The following is a 13,864-nucleotide window of genomic DNA, read 5'->3' as shown; positions in this document are numbered from 1 at the left end:
CCTTTTTTTTGAATTTTCTTGTTTTAGTAAAATGTAAAAGAGAATTCTGTGGGAACTTCCCTTTTGGGTGGATTCCTTATTGCCAAATTGTTTCTTGCACTTATGTATTTCTTTTCTTCTTCGGGCGACACCTGTTTCTTGCACGGTTGTCTTGGATCATACCTGTTTCAACTTTTCAAACAAAGAACAATTGTTAGCTCGGAAATTGCGGTTGGTTCGGTGACCTTGATTGTTCCAGTTGCTTTGTCGCGTCCTCATTTCTGTTGAGAAATTTTGCCATTGATTGGATTCAAATGGCGAAACCCTTTAGACTGCTCAGGCTTGCATTTCCAGATTCTGTGATGATTTGCCTTGTAAGGCTTTGGTTTTTCCATCCCGTTTTGCTTGGGGATTTTCAATGGGGATTTTATTGGGGAGACTCTATGGGGATTTGTACAAGGGGAAGCTCTGTGGGGATTTGTACAAGGCGTACTTGCTGGGGATTTGTTGGGGCAAGCTCGCTGGGGAATTTTTACAAATGGAGACCCTGTGGGGATTTTTACAAATGGAGACCATGTGGGGATCTGTACAAAGGAAGACCCTGTGGGGATTTGTCGGTTTTTTTTTTTGTGTCCGGGATTTTTTGATCCTCAAACCTAACTGCAGTGGCTAGTCGCGTGGGACTTAACCTTTCCAACTTTATTTTGCCTTTGTAGGCCTTTCTTTTCTGTCTTCTTTCTTCGAACTTCAACTTTTAGAGCATTTGGGGGTACCTTGGTTTCTTCGACTTTGCTGAGGCGATTAACCATGTGAAACTCAACCCTTTCAACTTCAATTGCCTTTATAGGCGCTTTAATTTGATTTTCTCCTTCCAAGAGTTTTGATTCCTGAGCATCGGCCGCCATGGCCATTCGAGGTTAACTTGATGCACCTGCTGAGGCTGGGTGCCTTTTGCACATTAGCGTGTATCAAACGAAAGCCCTGTAAATCAGTCTTGCCATCCTTTCTTTGTCTTGGTTTTGGAAGAGTGTTAGACTAGAAGGATCCGACAAAGAAACAAATAATTGAATGGAGAATGAGTTTAAAACTAGAAGTATCCCTTTCGGGGAAAGGAGAGAAGGACTTATCTGGAGTACATGCGGACTTCAATGAATATGACATGCCTTTTGGACTGGATGCCTGATCTGTGTAAACCGTTCGACTCTCAAAATTCATCACAACTTTGCCTTGAATACCGAGGAACCTTGCCAGGACTCTGTTGATGCCGATGGCTGTGAGGATCTTATTTTCGATCATGGGCGCCCTTTGTGGGTTTTCACGAGCTGGCATTTTTCATTTCATTTCTTACCATCTCCTTATAGTGCCCGTGTGGGTGTTCACTAACAAGACTTCTCATTTTGATTTTCTCTGCTTACCTCGCCTTACGGTGCCCGTGTGGGTTTTCACCAATAAGACTCTCTCATTTTATTCTTCTCATTTTGTTGTATCAGGTCCAAATAACTCCATCCTCCCATTTTGAACCGCTTTGCCGATTGATCAGAAGGACTTGAACAAGGTTTGGGGTGAAAAGAATTTGGATTGAACTACAACTTTGGAACCTTTTGGGCGGGATCATTGCTGAACCGTTATAACTTCTGCCCCAGTTTCACTTTTGGGGGACTTCTTGGATTTTGGTTTTGGTGTGACTGAACCCCAAGGAGAGGTTGCCTACGTATCCTTTCGGAATCAAGTCAAGCGTAGTTCAGGCAACTTTTGTTTTTGGATTTTTTTTTGTTTTTCTGATTTGCTTTGTTTTTCACTTCCATTCCCTTTTTTATTTTCATTGTCTTTTTTTTTTTGTATATATATTTTCTTATTTTTCCAATTCTTTCTTCTTCTTTTTTTTTCATTTCAATTTCTTTTTTTCATTTTATTTTCAATAATATTTTCAGGTTCCAAAGGGGGTAATCAAAGAAGGGTAACCAGTTCAAATGGGTTTGCAAAGGGTTGATAGTGTTTGGGTAGCGAGAATGAAAGCCTTCGTCATCTCAACCGGAAAAGATTTTATTATATAAAGGATCCAACATAGTACCTTTTGACTGCATTTGCATTAACAGTTATTTCAAGGACATTTCCTTCGATGTGTCCCAAGTACAACACACTCTTTTTGGCAGTACTCTTGTTGTAATGTATGGACCTTTCCAATTTCGGGAATCAATTTTCCTTCAGTTGTTCCAACTCTTTGTCTTGTTTCCTTAAGCTATTCTTCATTGCGACCCAATTCTTGATTCATTATTTCGAGGTCTTACAGAGTTTTAAGATCCGGGCATGAAGTCAGCAAGCATGTCATATTATTGAAATCTGCATTTAACAGAACTAAAAGAGAATAAGAAAATTGACAAGATTTTAAGAAAAGAGACATTCCGGGAAAATGAAATATCAATTTCATTTTATTTTATTTTTTTGATTTCTTTTTTTGTTTTTTTTTTGTTTTTTTGTTTTAATTTTTGAAGATAGAAGGGTTTACATTGGAAAGTAAGACAATAAAGTAAACATCTGGATCACACCCTGAGATAATCCAGATGCAGAAAGGATAGCAAGACTGGCTACCGAGACTCCCGTCTGATGGGGAACTTTCAGGCTTGGCAATCGTTTTTTTTTTCTTCTGTCTCGGCAATGGCTGCAATAGTCTTCAGTGCCGGATCAAATTCCTCAGATTCACAGATCATTCCGTCTATTGGCCCGTTTGTGAGAGTAGACAGGGGAATGTTCATCATATTAGGAACCTTTTCGTCCCGGAGAACGATTCTTTCAACTTCAATCAGGCCTTCAACTGCCATTTTGAGGGTCCAATGATCAACAGTCCTTTATATCGTGCCCCACTGCTCCAGAGTGGTATTCACATCTAGTATTAGCTCGATGCGATGAGGGACTCGGTGTTTGGCCGATTTGGGGCCACTGGCTGCAGCAGACTTCGCCTTACTAGCTTTTGGAACAAGCCTGAGTATGATTTACTAATAAGAGTGAACTGATTCCTTTTGAAAGACTCTCTTGGGTGAGGATTGTAATGAGGAACATTTGATTGGGGACTATATGGAGCTTGGTAAGGATGGACATTTCTGGGAGGTGGAGCTCAGTTTTGTGTATAATGTTGTGGCCGCGTGCAAGGCTGCATGTTCATCACCGCATACCAACAAAACTAATCACCTGAACAGAACCTGGCTAATTTACTCACACACACAACCTTGTTAGTTTTGAAGCATTTAACATATGAGAAATCACACGTTGGGATGCAATGCACCTAAACAGTTAAACGCTTTTACCATGTGTTTGAACGGGTTGCATGTTTCATCCCGGCCTTAAACTAGCCCTCTTCACTATGCACCTAAACAGTTAAACGCTTTTTTTTTTACTCAATTTTTTTTTTTGGCGCTCTCTTTTTTTTTTTCCTTTTTTTCACTATTTTTCTTTTCTCTTTTTCACTCAATTTTCTTTCTCCTTTTCTTTCAGTTTTTTTTGTTACTCAATTTATTTTATAGCTATGATCGAATCCGATGGGGATTGCCTACGTATCATGACCCAGCATGAATCAGATCTTGCATAGTTCGGAACAGACAAGTGCAAAAAAAATAAAGAAACGAGTGTTCATTTTGCATTGTGCTCATCCTGCACATTTATTAAGGTGATTTAAGCAAAAATGATTTGACTCAAAAATGATTTGACTATATTTTAGAAGGAAAGATCCGATTTTTGAACACGGACTTTCAGCACTTCGGGGACGAAGATTTTAAGGCTGTGAGGGTCAATCGATCAAAACTTTAAAAGATGATTTGAAAGTGGCCGTTTATGCAAAGTCAGCCTTCCGTCGTCCCTTTCGGGAACATTTGGTCGTTTTTTACAACAACAACATCACTTGATTTATTTATGACCCTTTTTTTCAGAATGGTGACCCGACATTGGGAACACGGCCTCACAGAGCCTCGGGGACGAGGATTCCAAGGCCGTTGGGCAAATTGGTCAAAGTTCAAAAATGACCAAAAATGATTGTTTGTGCAAAGTCAACCTTCCGGCGTCCCTTTTGGGAACATTCGGCTATTCTTGACAAAACGGCATCACCCGACTCATAAATTAAAATTCTGACATTTTGGCTATTTCTGAAAAAGGGGAGTTGGACCCGATGAGGGTTGCCTACGTATCTCACACCCTGTGAGAATCAAACCGGCGTAGTTCGGTCGATCGTGAATAGAGTAAGTAAGCTACTCTTTTTTGGAATAATTTTTTTTTTTTTAAGAAAATGTTCTAAAAGAATAAAGTTTTTTTTTATATATTTTTGAACTTGACTCTATTTTTTATTTTGAAAGAAAGACTTCTAAAAAAACAATTCCTTTTCTTTTGATTGGAACTTTGAGAATTTTAAAAGTAAAAGAGAAAATATTTTTGTTTGAATTTTCATTTGTTCTCTCTTTTTCTAAATAAGAAAGAAAATATTTTCTTTGGATTTTTTTTTTTTAATTTACAAAAGTACTTCTACAGAAAAATAAAAATATTTTTGGACATTAATTTTTTAATTCTATGACATTTACGAAAGAAAGACTTTTAAAGAATTCATATATATATATATTGATTCTCTTTTTTTATTCTTTTTTTCTAATTTTTTTTATTTTTGGAAAAATACTTCAAAATAAAGGAAACCCGTATTTTGGATTTTGATTTTTTATTTCTTTTTATTATTTTTTTATTTCTTTTATTTCTTTTTCCATATGAAATACTTCGGAAAGAAGGAAACTACCCCTTTTTTGAGTTTTTTTTTTTTTAAAAAAACTTCTTCTTTTTTTTTGAATTTTCTAAGGAAAGATTTCTAAAGAAGGAACTAATAAAAAATATTTTTTTTGGATTTTTTGAAAATTGGGGTAGGGACCGATGAGGTTTGCCTACGTATCTCACATCCGGTGGGAATCAGACCCGCGTAGTTCGGTAAAATTAACCGAATTATTTTAGAACAAAATTCTTTCCTTTTTTTTTCAACAAACAACTTTCCAAAAATAAAAGACTATTTTTCTATCTTTTTGTTTTTCTTTTTCTTAGTAAAGCAAATTATTGAAAATAAAACATTTTTCCTTTTTATTATCTCAAAATTTCGGCAGAGTTTTGACAGTAATTGAGCATTGTTATTTTTTCAAAGTAGAAAATTAACCCTATACACTGCTATTTTTTTTTGTTTATATTTTTCAAATACTCCAAAGTCAGGCAGCATGCATGTCCGAGACAAATAAATGCACGGAAACAAATAGGATGCAACAGGATGGTCTTTTCATTTCAGGTTGCTAGTCCTAGACGGACCCAACCCCTGTGTTGAGTCCCCTAAGTCAAATGCAACATGATGCAAATAAGCGTTCCTACTAGGGATCCGACATGAAGTCAAGTTATTCTAGGTTTGTAACCTAGGTATTTGTTCTAGACTGTGTACCCGAGCGGACAACTCGAGTCGAGGAGGGGGCTACGTACCGGGGACCCGCGAGATCGTCCGGCTTTGTAACTTGTCCGGCCTCTTTCTTATTTTAGGTATTGACACTAACAGAATAGGGAGTCTCGACCAGCGAGCTTCTCCCTGGAGGTAAGAAGAGAAGGGTTTCGACACAGTTTATATACAGTTCAGATAATATCAAAGCAGTAAAAGACAACATTTAGCACGTTATGCAAAAACATGTAATAAAGATCAGATAATAAAGCCAAATATAACAATTTTTCTAAGCTCGAATTCTTGAACCCTGAACCAGAGGTTCTGGGTTGAAAATCCCCAGCAGAGTCGCCAGAGCTGTCACACCTCCTTTTTGCGCGCCCGCCCCGAAGGATAAATGCGCGAGGGAGTTTTTCCAATTTAAGTGACAATATTCGAAATGGGATTATTTATTTAATTCAGAGTCGCCACTTGGAAAAGGTTTGGCTTTTGGTGTCCCAAGTCACCGGTTTATCTTGAATCCCAAATCGAGGAAATTTTCGACTTTCCAAATGAAGTCTGCGAACCAGAAATTCTAAGTAAGGAATTCTGTTGACCCGAGGGAAGGTGTTAGGCACCCTCGAATCCCGTGGTTCTAGCACGGTCGCTTAAATTGTTATAATGGCTAAATATCTGATTTAAATACAGGTTGTGACTTATGTGCTTTTATTAAGTTTAAACCGTTTTTATTATTATCATTTATTTTTATAGAATTGCAACGTCGTGAAAATGCATCTCGAACCACGTCACAATCAATGCACCCGTAGTTGTTAACACATTTCGACTCCGTTGAGATTTGAATTTGGGTCACATAAATGCGCACCCGAATTTAAGAATGTAATTTAATTAAGTCGCGCCTAAAGAGTCTAACGCGTTATTATCTTTAGGGAAGGCAGTGAAATCCACTAAACAGTCCATCCCAAATTCTAAGTATTTATTATGATCAATTATTGAGGGCCCCGCAATTTGCATTTTTATTGGGCGAGGCTCGTCTCATTATTTTTTATAAGGATAATCTTAGCATGACTACATTTTCTATTTTTTTTGTTTTCTAAAATAAATGAAGATAAGGTCCTACTTTATTTACATACTTTCGAGTTATTATGGTTAAGTTTCAAAAGTGAGTTGTTTAAGGAGTTTGCATGGCAACGCATAGAACATTCTACATACAGACAGTAAAAGAAAGAAAAGACTACATTAAATTACTACTTCAAATCTTTCTCATTTGTTTGCATTCATGCCTCGAGTGGCTTATAAGATGAACCAGTGTATCAGTTTGTGTACCTGGTATTTGGGAAAGCAAGGAAAGAAATGAAGATCAGTAGAAGCAGCAGTAGTGTAAATACACAACAACAACAGCAACCCAACAGCAACAAATTCGAATCAGATTCAAGGCCCAGAAAACTTTGAGGAAAAACCGAACAACTCAATAGAATAAACCCAAAAATTTGTAAGCAAACTAAACAGCAACAAACCACGCGTGTATTAAACCCGAGACTAAACTCGCTTCTCCCTTTGTTTTTTTTTGTTTTTTTGACTCTCTAACACTCTTGAGATTTTCGGAATGTTTTCCTCTCTCAAAATAATCCTCAAAAATCTTTCAAGTTCAGTCTAAGTTTTCTCTCTCAAGTCTTGTTTTTCTCTCTTTATGTTCAAGTCCCCTAAGAATGTGTCAAAATGACTCTATTTATAACAAGACTCTAGTCTTGAATCCCCAACCCCAAATATTCCCTCAATTGCATGCTTTGTCCGCACTACTTAATGTTTTCTTTATTTTAAACCTTGTCCCCCATGCCTACATTAAATAAATACATCCACCTCAACCCATTACAATTTGTCCCCCATGCCAAACATAAACAAATACAATATTCCTCCACTACATTATGTCTTGTCCCCCATTATGTTAAACAATTATATCAAACCCCACCCATTATATTTTGTCCCACATGCCTACATAAACAATTATAATAATGTTCAATTACCAAACTACCCCTCCGACCTTACTGCAATTTACCAAACTATCCCCATCAACTCTAAACAATCGATTAATCAAACTTAACCAAAATATAGCCAAGATAACCAATTTCTCAACAATCTTCAACAACAAATCACATGAACACGATGAACAACACAACTCAAAATTATTGGAATGAATTAACCATATCGGGAACCAATCCTGGTTAATTTAGACCATCAATGGATGAGCAAGGATACAACAATACAAACAACAAAATACATGATTCAAACTAAATCAACAAATCAAAACATAAACTCACATTAAATTACTGGATTAAAAATGAACTTCAAACAAAGATGAACATTAACTAAATATATTTTTAAACAAACAAACATAACGGATTAAATGATTCAAACAACATTAATAATTTCTGGAAAAATACATAACACATGAAACAAATTGAAGAAATAATTAATTAGATTTCAATTTGAATATAACAAACATTAAACTAACAAATTTGACCTAAACAATAAACAAGAACAATAAAACAAACATGAAACAAACTAAAAAATTCACAAAATAATGAACAAAAACAAACATTTGCCGATTTTAGATTCGAGAATATCAAAACAAAATACGGACAAAATAAAACTCAAAATCTACTAACTGGATCGACACGAAATATGTACGAACTGTTTTGACGAGCCTCGACCAAAGCTCGAACAAACGAGGACGAACACGGATTTAAGAAGTTGATGCCAAAGCAGTAGTGATGAAACAGAAACAGCTGGGGGGTGCGTTTGGTTTGCTTGAAGCTGAAAGCAGAAGAAGCAGCTACGGAACAACTTGGCCATGGTGAGCTCAAGCTCGAAGAAGATGAAGTGAAGCAACAACAGCTGGTCGACGCCGAACAACAGCAGCTCGACGAGGCAGAAGCTGGAGCAGCTGGAACGTCAGCAACAGCGGTGGCGCGGGCAGGTTTGGTCGCCGCTGGTTCGGGTTCGACGACGACGAAGATGGAGGCTAGGAGCTGCTGGGTGCGTTGCGAAGAACATGAAGCTGGAGGGGGTCGTTCTTGGTGGTATTGGTGGTGCTCGATGTGAAGCAGATGTTCGACGAGCAAAAACGCAGCAACATTGTTGCTCGTCAATGGCGGACGATGGAGGGGTCGTTTGAGAGGGTGAAGAAGATGAAAACGTGAGGGGTCTATTTGGAGGATGGTTGTCGGGCAGCCATGGAGGGGAAGGTAGCCATGGTTGGCCAAAGTTTGAAGTTTGAAGAAGATGAAAGTAGGGAAGGGGGCGGATGGTTTTAGTTTTAGGGTTTTTGGGTTTTTTTTATTTTTTGTTTTGTTTTGTGTTGGACAAAAATGAAGAAGGGGTGTTGGGTATTTGGGTTAATGGGGCGGACCGAGTCGACCCGGTTTGAAGTGGACCGGGTCATGGGGAAGGTTGGGCAATTATTTGGGCCTGTGGTTTGAAATTTGAAGAAGTGGCCCAATCCGATTTTTCTTTGTATTTTTGTCCTCTTTTCTTCTTTTATTTTCCTAAAACTACATTATGAAAATATTTAAATTATTATTAAGAACTAAATTAAGTTATAAAAGCGCAAATTAACTCTCAATGACAATTAACACACAATTAAGTAATAATTAAGCATAAGATTGTATATTTGAACATTAAATGCTAAAAATGCGAAATATGTCTATTTTTGTAATTTTTATTTTTTGTAAAACAAATTTAATTACTAACAATTGTAGAATTAAATCCTACATGCAAAATGCGACATATTTTTGCATTTTTTATTAATTTAACAAATAAACATGCACAGACAAATACACAAAATCTCACAAAATTGCACACCAAGGAAAATCATTTTATTTTGAATTTTTGGGAGTAATTCTCATATAGGGCAAAAATCACGTGCTTACAATGACAACAACAACAATCCAATATAATCTCACAAGTGGGGTCTGGGGAGGGCAGGAGCAGGATGTACACAGTCTTACCTCTACCCTGCAAGGGCAGAAAGACTGTTTCCGATATACCCTCGGTTAAAGAAGGTGAAAGAAGTCCTGATAGATTAAACAGACAAAAAATAGATTACATGACAAAGAAGCCCTGATAGATTACATGACAAAAAAGACAAAAATAGCTCATAAATTATGAGATATCATAAATTAAAAAGTACACGAAATTAGTCATCTACGGACACATTCAGATCAACAAGGTAGCTCCTCCAACTCCTTTTTACGATGTACAGGTAGTTCAGGAGCACAATATGTCATGTATCTATAGAAACATAAAACAAAGCAGAAGCTCAAAGCCAAAGCTCTAACTAACAATTCTACGTTCAGCATGTAAGCAAGAACCTGCATGACTATTCCCAGCAATACGTCTATTCCCCCGATATCATATGCGAAGTGCAAGAAGTGGGCAAAGGTGTAAAAATATGTGGTGCAGCATAGCAGTAGAGCGAGATACCCATAATTGAACTCCAAAAGGTGATGCAAGGCTGCTGCAGTTATCATGGGAATGACCTCAATCATAAATTTCGCCTTGGCACCAATTAACCGGAAAGGCATGTACTGATGCCAATAAACAATAGAGTATAGCACAGCCACATGAAAAAAATAGCTCCCGACTAACATAATTAGTACGATGACAGATATCGGATCACGAACAAAATTCAGAATGGCAGCGACCATGCAACCGAAGGGAAGGATGCCCAAAGACCACCACAACATCTCAACGCCCATTACGAGAGGCCCTGAAAAACACGAGAAAATATATTTACGTCATAAAGAAAGTTACAAAAACACAAAATCGAGCACAAGAGACTATGAACAAGCACAATTGGAAATTTGGAGCGGGCAACTTTTCACAAAAAATCACCACTTCAAAGTCTAAAAAGAAGCAGTATCTCGTCTCCAAAGAGTATCAGTAAAGTAATTGTGGCATTGATCTGACGCTCAAGCAAGAAAGCACCATATAAAGCTACTCATCTTTTCTTTCGTGAGTATGGTTAACCAAGAAGTTTAGTAAATATCTTCACAACTGTAACATGTCAAATCTGCAGAAAGGTAATGGCTAGAAATGACCAAGGAAACGTTGAAGTAACTCTTCATAAGTGAGACAGGAATAGATCTGTAACAACTGTGTTACAGTACTCCCAAAAGGAAAAATGTAATGAACTCAAATCTAGAGTAACTGAACCTCTCCACTCTATTAATAAGACTGAAATGTGATTACAACTCAAATATCAAAATGCAACAACTTAGTAGCAGAATTACAATAGAAATTGCAGGAAGTAAAGTAACAAGGGATAGATAGAAGAAGTGGATAAGAAGATTAGACTCGAAGAATGGGAGACGAGGAGAAGCGGACACCTTTCTCAACAATATGCCTCATCCTAAAATAACCAACCAGTCCCCCTTTTAACAGAACCATCCTTGCATCATATACTCAACCTGGATCCCAAATTAACCTGATCCTATTACTTGTTCTCGGCCCAAAAGCTCTTCTCAACAGTCAGCCTAATAGCTACTTGTGAGACATAGGGCTGGGGCTGGTTCATAACAAAAAAGATGTGTCTGTCAGGTTCGGTTCTTTTTAGTTGGTTTGGGCGGGTTCGACCAGAAAAGCTATACTTGCAGAAACTTTTTCATAAAAGAACTTCAAAGGAAATCCTATGACCAAATGGGAGTGAGCAGCACCACGCACAAACTTGATGCACTATTATTACCTCCCCCTTCAAATAAAAATCTCATAAATTTGTGGCAATGTCAATGACAAGACTATAACAGACTGACTACATTATCAAACTTATGCATTCCTCAATTGCCAGATCTTCACTTAGCAGTATTCCCACTCACGTTATGCATTACATCTCTGAAAGAGCATAACCAAGATTATTAATAGAACCCAAAGTAACTTCCTCTGGGGTTCTACTGATACAAAGAGGAAAAAGCTCCACCTCTTAAATTCCGACATTATCACGAAGCATAAGAATGTTGGTGGTCTTGGCCTCCAAGAAGCTTATGGTAAATGGAAAAAAACAAGCTTTACATGCCAGCCTAGCTGGATAATATTTAAAAATCCTACTGCTTTTTTGGGCTACCATTCTTATCAAAAAATTATTGCAGGCCAAACACCATGTCAATCATTAACTTTGGGGACCTGGAAAAACATCCTACATGGTTGGGAATTTTGCAAAAGTCAACGATGTCGTGCAAACTGGAATTTGGAACCTCAATGACATCCTTTGCACTCCCAAGTTCTTTTACCAACATATGATCAGCATTCACATAATTCCTGCAAATCATGCTGTGACCACATCCTTATATGGTCTCTGACCTCAAGTCTTATACAGATCTATAAGACTTGTATCTATCTGTTCGTATGTGATAAACCGCTAGGTTGAACCTTATAATATCAATCTTTAGGAAAGAGACTTACTACCACCATTCGGTGGACCACCCAATGAAGATGGCCATGCCCACCTAAACTTCTTAACAAATGAAACCACAGTCTTCAAGCTCTGCCAGCACTTCTGAGAGGAAACCGTCCAAGTGCAGAGGAATAAGCCACGAGGAGAGGCACACAGAGGAAGAACTTCACCCATCTAGCTGCAGATAGATAGATACATATATTTAATCATAAAAATTTTATTTATATTGATACAAGTTTTGCCAGTCTTACATTAAACAGATATAAGGTTCACTAGAAAGGGATAAAATTAAGGAGAAGGATATGCTGGAGAACCTGTTAACAGGATTTCACTTCTTCTCATAAAGTTCACAGCTGCAACAAAACAACAAAAAACAAAAATATAGAAAAGAATAAATGCAGAGGGACAATTGGAAACAAAAGTGTATAGCTACATTTTGTGCTTCAACAAACAAATCCCACAAAACAAAGCAACTAATCAAAGAATAAATAAAACACTCATGGCAGCATCAAGATTTAAGAATCAATCAAATCCACCCATCAAAATCAAAACTTTATCAATTTCTTGGAAATCTTCCCACTTAAAATCAAGAACCTAAATTACTTGTCCTCATGATGATATTAGCTGAAGACAATTATCAAACTCGAATGATGATAATATTAGCTGATAAGATATTCACAATTCAGTTAGAGATTTATGATCCAAAATTAACTTCAGAAGCAATCAATCAATCATATGAGCAAATTAAGGGGAAAACTGCACCAAACAACTACATGCCACTACCTTAATTAAACTCTAGTAAATAAATTTTGCAGAAACATTATAGATTAGTCAAAAATTGCAAGTCTGTCATAACGGCCAGGTAATGCAGCCCGGTGCACGAAGCATCCCGTGTTGTTTTATGTAGCGCCTGGGGAAGGACTGCATATGATGTAAGCAGTCTACCTGATGCAAGCACATTGATTCCACGGCTCGAACCCGTAACCTATAGGTCACACGGAGACAAACTTTATCGGTGCTCCAAGGCTCCCTTTCAATGTCATAACGAAAGAAATAATAGTTTTAAAAAAAGTAGTAATCCAAAAATATATTATAGCAGAGCAGGATTTAAAATAGTTTTACAGAATTTATGTTGGTTAAGAGTTTAAAGGCTGAAAACTTGCTTCGACAAACACAAAGGAGGAGGAGCAAATAGAAATTGCAGACCCCAATTTTATGTTCGTTTTAGGGTTCAAAGACTGAAAATTTTGCTTAGACAAAACACAAAAATCATAGAAATTGCAAAAATAAATACTCTATTGAATTAGTTTACCCGTGTCCTGGAGGAAACGATCCAAACCCAGCAACAGTTGGAAGACAAATGGGTTTCTAGGGTTAAAATAAGAACAAAAGGAAGAGATGCTTTTCTTTTCCTTTTTTTTCCTGTGAAAAGGTGTCAGACTGTAGCAGTTTAGGATTTGGATTAATATCCAACAAGGTTCAGATCAAGTAGTTCAATAAAGATCCTACGGTCCACGCTAAGGAACACCAGTAGTCGTATCCGGCGATGCGCGATAAATATTAAAAAATTAAAAAATATTTTTATTAATATAAGAGAAATTGTTACATTAATAAAAATATTTATTAGCATATTAACTTTCACCGAAAAAGAAAAAAACTCCCTCAAAACTTTAAGATCTGGAAATTTAAAAAAAACAAAGGGTTTTCAGTTGACTGGCTTGGTGATTTCTGGGGATCTTATGGGTGTTTAAACTCTCAAGATTGATAGTTGATTGCTGAATCTGCGGCTGCTTCGCTGGGTTGTCTTTGTTCATATTGCAAGTGGGGCATCTGTTTCAATTGAAAAAGAGCAATCGTTTTGCTCTGCTTCTTTGCTTATCAGTGGTAGCGGTGATAGCTCCTTCTGGTTTTTGGGTCGTGGTATTTTCTGTGTTTTCAGGAATTCTCGGAGTATTGGAGGCAAGTTGGGCGCACGAGCACTGGCAAAGGAGAGCAACCTGGGC

General features: G+C 37.3%; 1 long non-coding RNA gene across 2 annotated transcripts; it reads right to left on the bottom strand.

The window, feature by feature from the left end:
• Window positions 1-9,545: 9,545 nt before the first annotated feature.
• LOC107771656 (uncharacterized) lies at window positions 9,546-13,577 on the bottom strand. 2 transcript variants are annotated; one of them, XR_012711458.1, is made up of 5 exons: window positions 13,174-13,499; window positions 12,645-12,846; window positions 12,176-12,214; window positions 11,870-12,039; window positions 9,546-10,181 (listed from the first exon to the last, which is right to left on the bottom strand). It is a non-coding gene; the product is annotated as an uncharacterized LOC107771656 (long non-coding RNA). The 2 variants fall into 2 exon arrangements; XR_012711459.1 differs by lacking the exon at window positions 12,645-12,846 and having other exon boundaries at window positions 13,174-13,577.
• Between the last annotated feature and the right edge of the window lie 287 nt (window positions 13,578-13,864).

Source organism: Nicotiana tabacum, chromosome 7 (genome assembly GCF_000715075.1).
Source record: "Nicotiana tabacum cultivar K326 chromosome 7, ASM71507v2, whole genome shotgun sequence".
Taxonomy (NCBI): Eukaryota; Viridiplantae; Streptophyta; class Magnoliopsida; order Solanales; family Solanaceae; genus Nicotiana; species Nicotiana tabacum.
Note: the sequence above shows the minus strand (reverse complement) of the source record. Positions and strands in the feature narration are given on the sequence as shown.